The 6806-nt window shown below is 35.1% G+C and overlaps 1 long non-coding RNA gene across 1 annotated transcript; it reads left to right on the top strand.

Moving 5' to 3' along the window:
- Nucleotides 1-4377: 4377 nt before the first annotated feature.
- Nucleotides 4378-6562, top strand: LOC133801942 (uncharacterized). The gene is made up of 3 exons (XR_009877069.1): nucleotides 4378-4888; nucleotides 5901-6042; nucleotides 6145-6562. It is a non-coding gene; the product is annotated as an uncharacterized LOC133801942 (long non-coding RNA).
- Nucleotides 6563-6806: the final 244 nt, after the last annotated feature.

Genomic DNA, 6806 nt, shown 5'->3' with positions numbered 1-6806 from the left:
CCGAGCACAGTCTTCTAATCCGAGCCTCGTTGAAAACCTAGTCACAACGCATTCATAATAACCATCCATTAAGCCTTAAATGAATAAATAACTTCGGAATATTAACCTAGCCTCTAGGACCTTGGATTATACTAATCTGGGTAGTAGGATCCTTCCCGAGCCTTAACATTCAAGTTCCTGAGCTAAAAAAAACTCCTTTTCCCCTTTCTTTCCATTTAGGGATGTGGCCCGCTACTAGACAGAGGGCAAAGCCCTCCTTGCTGGAGGACATAGGCCGTGGCACGTTAAGCCCTACGTCATGGCGCCTGGGCAATCTCAGGCCTCCCTAGGCATTTTCGCACACACGGGTCGCAGTACCTGAAGAATAGGGTCGCGGCTCGGGCCCTAGAAACCCATAAATCCTCCATTTTCCTACATTTTTCCTCGATCCTAAACCATTAATTCTCATCCCAAACACTAATTAAACCCATAATTAAGACTAGAATCCTTATTCACATAACCTAAACATCACAAAAAATCCATAAACAACTGCATACACTCATCCAACACCCAAAATAAATCTCAGAAATCCATTTCACATGCCAAACTATAATTCTAACAGAATTCAGCAAAAACTCAAACAATTCATTGCCATATTTCTTACCGTTATTATAAAGCTGGCTTGAGCTAATTCTCCAAGTCTTCAATCTTCAATCCTCACAAGTTCTAGCCTCGATTCCTCAAGTTCCTTCACCAAACTTTAAGCATCAAAGGAGAGAGAGAGTGACCCAAGTATGAGACAGAGAAAGAGAGTGTTTGGAATTTCCTTTTGTTTCCTTCTAACTCCTTCTAGAGTCTCAGCAGCCTAAGTGTTCAAATATATCCCTAGTCAAAAGTCCAAAATACCCCTTAAGCTTATCTTAATCCTCAAGTGCCACTAAGGGCAATCCCGTCATATGCCACATCCCGCTATGTCCTCAAGTATTCCTATAAATCCTCGTTTGATTATGACATGTCTGAAAATTGTTAAATTACTATCTGTTACCCGATAAATCCCGAACACCAACTGTGTCCCCAAAATACCCTTAGGCTCCTCCCGAGCCGGGTATTCGACTCTGTTGTAACTATTTAACTAAATTGCTCCCTCGTATCGTCTTGGATTGTGCATCAAAGATATATCACCACTCACTTGTGGTATCAATCACAATATACACATATATGATATTTATGCCCTCAACAGGCTAAAATTAGAAATACGCCCCTAATAACTAGATGGGGCCCACAAGCATATTTAATTCACCTAAACATGCATTTCTCATCACATAATACTTTAATTCACATACTAGCATAATTAAATCAATTATTGCTCTCCTGACACACTAATCAAGACCCTAAGTCTTATTATCAAATTGGGGACGCTACATGTACGAAGCTTCGTGCTAGTCGTCCAGAGTGGCAAGGGGGTTGGAGAGGATGCAATGCTGAAAAATGGGTTGAGAGGGGTTGAAGAGTTTGAAGGCACGAGAAATTTGGAATGGGCTAAAGTAACGTTGAAAATTTGATTCTCGACCTTTTATAGGTTCGGTGCTTAGGGGCGAAGTAAGTTCACCCCAACCGTCGAATAATCTAGGACATGGGTACTCGAGAACTATCTAAGGGCTGAAAATCAGAGAGGTGCGGATCGTGATCATTGGCATTGGAAAAGGGAAATCTCGAGTATAAGCTGAAAGGACACCTAGGGTACAAAAAAGACGTTTTGGGCCGCAGAACTGACCCTTCATTAATTACACGGATTAATGGGCCTAACAATGGGGTTCCAGCATGTGGCAGGAAATCTTGTAGTGACATCAACATATGTCCAAACGTTCCTATCAGAGGACTTTTTGAAGTTTTTCCCCAGTTTTAAGTCTCAACTGTCCGAGGACGAGTAGAGACTTGGGGGCAACTGTTGTCTGTGTTTTCACCCAAGGACATGTGATCGTCCAAGCAGGACATGTGGCAGTCCAAGTAGGACATGTGGCAGGGCGTGTACTTCTTTCGATGAGGCCACGCCCCAAGGATTAGTCCTCAGGAGGTCGGTCCTACAGTTGGCGATTACTCCCCTCGGATAGAGGGAGGACGTGGACATCTCCCCAGGGCCATGTCCCGAGTGCTACGAACATCTTCCTAAGGCTATGTCTCGAGAGCTGCTTGGCCGTCTATGAGTTTCTTGCCATCAATTATATTGTAGGGCGAGGACCTTGCCCTCAGGATCTAGAGGAATACCTGACAACCTTTTAGGCGATCCGCCTATAGTGTTGTCAATTGTACGATTCGACAATTCGCATTCCCACTACGTCGTCTGACACAGAAATATGTAGAGCATTCCCTGATAGTACCAGGGGCATGCTCCCCATAAAGTAGTACCTTTCTACAGTGGGCCCCGCAAATCTCGCGTGGACCATGATCTCTATTAAATGCAACCCAATGCATTGAATTGGTATTAGTCCCCCAATAAAGGAAAGAATGTATATGAATTACAAATAATTAGTATTAATTACCCTAGCCTCTATAAATAGAACTGTGAGTCTCATTGTAAAGGGTTCGATTTTTTTAGAGAGAAAACACCTTATACTCAAAGTAATCTAAATGTTGCCTGAGAATACACCATTGAAGCTTGCCAACACAAGCTTTCAATCCTCTTAATACCAGAGACTCATGGACTAGGGTTCTTTTATAACTTGAACCACGTAAAAATCTTTGTGTTCATGTCGCGTGTTTCTTTAATTTCTCTTCTTAAGGTTGATAGTGAAAAAGACAGACAACAATAAGTAATAAAAATGCAAAAACCACCAAGCAGTGAAACCGAATCTGATCCATCATTAAATGAGATTAATGATTTACTTTTGTTAGAAATTGTCATTTTATCATTTTAAATATTATTTTTCACTCTCATCTCATGTATGTTGGTTATGTGAGCTATATATATATATTTTTTTGTTGATTTTTAGTATTTTTTCTAGTTTACTTTTCTATGTATTTGTTATAGTTTGACACATTTTAATACTTAGTAGATTTATGTTTCTTTTAAGTATACTATTAGTATATTTTGGGTACAATTTAAGTTTATATTAATTATATGTTGGGTTGATTTTTAGTTTTATTTTTAGTTGCTTTTGTTGACAATGTATTGTAGTGGGTTGATGTGTATATACTTTTTTGACACTTAATTTTAGTGATTAAAAAACTTTGAAATTGTATTTTTTGAAACCTTAGGTCATAATTTTGAGGAAGAAAAGTTAGGGATCGTGAAAAAGTAAGAAAAAAACATAAAAAAAAATTTGTATTTAAAAAAGAAACCCCAAAATTAAATTATTAATATAATTGAAATTATATTTAAATATATATGTGTATATGATAAATTGAATTCCAGGTGGGCCAATTACTCATATTTGTCCTAGTATGGCTCCACCCTTGAAAATGACGTTCGATGAAGACATTCTTTCAAACTAGAGAACCCATTCCGACGAAAAAAATAATAATCTAGAGAACTCATGATGTGAGAGAGGTAAGGAACATCCAGAGGGGTTAACACGTTGGAGTTAGATCGAATTACAGACGTTATTTAGGAACATCCATAACAGTAAATAATATTGAAGATGTGAAGCTTGACGATGCATTTAATGGCCATGGAGTTGCCGAAGCCCAACATGAGTTGCCTCTTCTCGATACCATATTGGTCTTTCTCATTTTTTAAATAGTTGGAATGGTATAGTTTGATAGCTAAGAGAGCAAACCTTTATATAATAAACTAGAAGTTAAGAAAAATAAATTTATGCAAACTTAAGGACCGAAATACAAAAGTTATTTATGATTTTTGCCCTTAAATTATGACTTATATATTATCGTGTCCTTGATTTTTTTGTGCAGCTGAAAATTTTTGCTGAACTATTCACAGTGTTGTAAAGTGAGACTTTCGTCAAATTCCATCCAATATGGCTAATGGATGTTGACGTGTCTTTTTGCTTGCTGATGTGTCGTAGCCATGTCAGCGCCACGTGTAATTTTTAAAAAATAATTTTAAAATTTTAAAAATCTATTTTCTTATGAAAAATAAATAAATTTAAACTAAATCATTACACTAAAAATAATTTAAATTAAATCACACCTTACAGATTTCTTTTATAAACTATGATTTAAATTAATTAAAAAAAATCTAAATTATGATTTAAATACTTATAAAAAAAAGATTTATACATTTTTGGACCTGTGTTTTAAAAAATTTATTTTTGGACCCCTGAACTCAATTTTAATAAAGACAAAATTGAATATAACAACACAATTTTTAAGTCAAATGATTTTATTTTTGTTCTGAAGTGTTAATTTGGTGAATTATTTGTGATTTCAGTTGAGAAAACTTTGACCAAAATCGGGTTTAGGGCTTTATTTGAACTATTTTTCAAAACATAGGGTCCAAAAAGTAATGTGTCAAAACACAAGATCCAAACAGGTAATGGTAATGGAACAAAACAAGGGGTCCAAAAAATATAAACCTATAAAAAAAAATAAAAATAATCTCTAAAATAGAAAAATATTAAATAAATCTGATATAAATTTTGTAATGATAAAATAAATATGATTTAATTAAACATTATCATTTAAATTAAATTAACCTAAACAAATAACTAAAACGCCCAAATTTTTTCTTCTCCTCCTCCTTCTTCCGAAGGATGCAGGTGGCTAGAATGCAGGTGGACGAGGCTTCTTCAAATTTGGTCATAGGTGACTTGGACGCAGTGGATGAGGCTGGGGAAGTCGCGAGGGTGGTCAACTACATAGACTCGGTGGAGCTAGGTTCGTTGGGCTCAGATCTTAAGCTGAGAAAGTGGAAGGAGTGAGTTTGACGTTGGGGCTCAACTCAGCCATATAGGTTTCAATTTGAATTTGAAATGACTTTTTTGGTTCAATATTCATACTCATTTTTCTGGGTTTCTATTTTATCATACCCATTTTTCTTAGTGTTCATTGTTCTTACAATTTATTTTTGGAAATTTTTTTTAACTTTGTTTTTTTCTATGTTCTATGTTCTTTGCCTAATTGTTATCTATTCTTTGATCTTGCTCGATTTATTTCTTGCATCATAAAAATTATGTATGGAATTGTTTATGCCCATTTTGGATCACTGTTCGCACTCAAGAAATCTTCCTTCTCCCTGTAAAGATTCGACCATAGAGATCAAGTTGTAAAGAAGTAAAATTCTCTTGGATTTTCTGATTCATTTATCAACCAAATCTGATTTTTGGTTTATTGATCAACCAAACGGATATTTTTTTTGGTTCACGGTAGAAGCATTTAAGAATAGAACTTGCGTATTTTTTTTTTAATTTTTAGTTTTTAAAGAATTAAATTAATACATTTATTAAATGGCAAATTCTTTAGTCCTAAGTGGGCCCATTAAATTTGCAAGTGTCAACATGTGAGGTTGTTTGATGTATTTGTTTTTTATATTGTTTTTATTTATAGAATCTATTATATAAACCGTTTGTGAATAGTTTTGTTGATGTGATTGTTAAAGGTGAGGGCAATAGGGTAATTTTATGTCCTGATAAGTGTATAGTTGAGGAGAATATGATCAATTTGGTATTGATTGGTAAAGTATCATTTTGCCTTGGTAAGTAATTTTGAAGTAAATGGTAAGTAATAATGATATAGTATAAAGTAAAAAAGTGAAATAATCAGTTATTTATTTTTAGTCGTGAATTGTGTCAGGAAAGTCTTCAGATATGTTTTAACGGTTGGATGAATGAATTAGGATCGATTAGGTACTTTAGTGTTGTATAGTTAATTTTGTATGATTTTTGGTCATTATATGGTGTAAGATACATAATAGTTTAAGTTTCCTTAAGTATTTTTTTAATAAATTTTTTATTTTTTTTTGCAAGATAAGAGAATTAAAGTACAAAACCACATCTACATCTCCACATTCCTGAAATCATCACCCAATTGAAATTCTTCTCCACAATAAACAACTTTTTATAAGTATGGTGAGAGTTTAACAAGTCAAAAAATTTCACTGCAATTAAGGTATTTTGTTCATTACTTCATTTCTCCAACCATTGCTGTTTATCCAAAAACGGTTGTTGATGACGTGGCAATGATTTCTCACACGTGGTTGACGTGTGGCAGAGTCAAAATAAGGAGGTGTTGTTCGATGATCGACCAGCTGTACATTGCTTCACCATACTTCACGATTAGATACGACCAGTCTGGTCGTATGATTCGGTTTATTTCCTTTAAAGATTGTAATCTTATAATAATTACGTTGATTATTTCCTCTTTATTACCTTGATACATGGATATTAAGGAAAGTTAAGGCCCATTGGCCCATGTAACCTCCATTGAGCTTATAAATATGCATGAAATAGCTCAAGGAAGGCACTTTTTGGTTTTTTTTTTAATCTTTTTCCTGAATACTGAGAGAAAGAGCATACAGTGCAATTATCCTCCAAATAGTTGTATTTCCCCTAAGGCTTGTGAAGCCTAGTTCTTTGATCACGGCATTGAGATTCAATATTAATAATAGCACTAAGTGGACGTAGGTCATTACCATTCATTGGGGCCGAACCACTACAAATCGTTTGTGTCTATTCTTTACCATTAGATTACATTTTTTTTATTATTATCACATTTCTTGTCGTATTCTTGACTCCGTGTCGTTGGCCAAATCGAGGGTCAACATTCTGGTGCTTTCATTGAGAGATTGATCAAGAAGCTATAAGAGAATCTAATGGCAAAGTCATCTAAGAAAGCTGGACCAGTCGCTGGCGCTGCATCATCTTAACCTCCTC

This window comes from Humulus lupulus, chromosome 9 (genome assembly GCF_963169125.1).
Source record: "Humulus lupulus chromosome 9, drHumLupu1.1, whole genome shotgun sequence".
Classification (NCBI taxonomy): domain Eukaryota; kingdom Viridiplantae; phylum Streptophyta; class Magnoliopsida; order Rosales; family Cannabaceae; genus Humulus; species Humulus lupulus.
The sequence above is the reverse complement of the archived record's forward strand: the minus strand, read 5'-3'. Positions and strand labels throughout refer to the sequence as shown.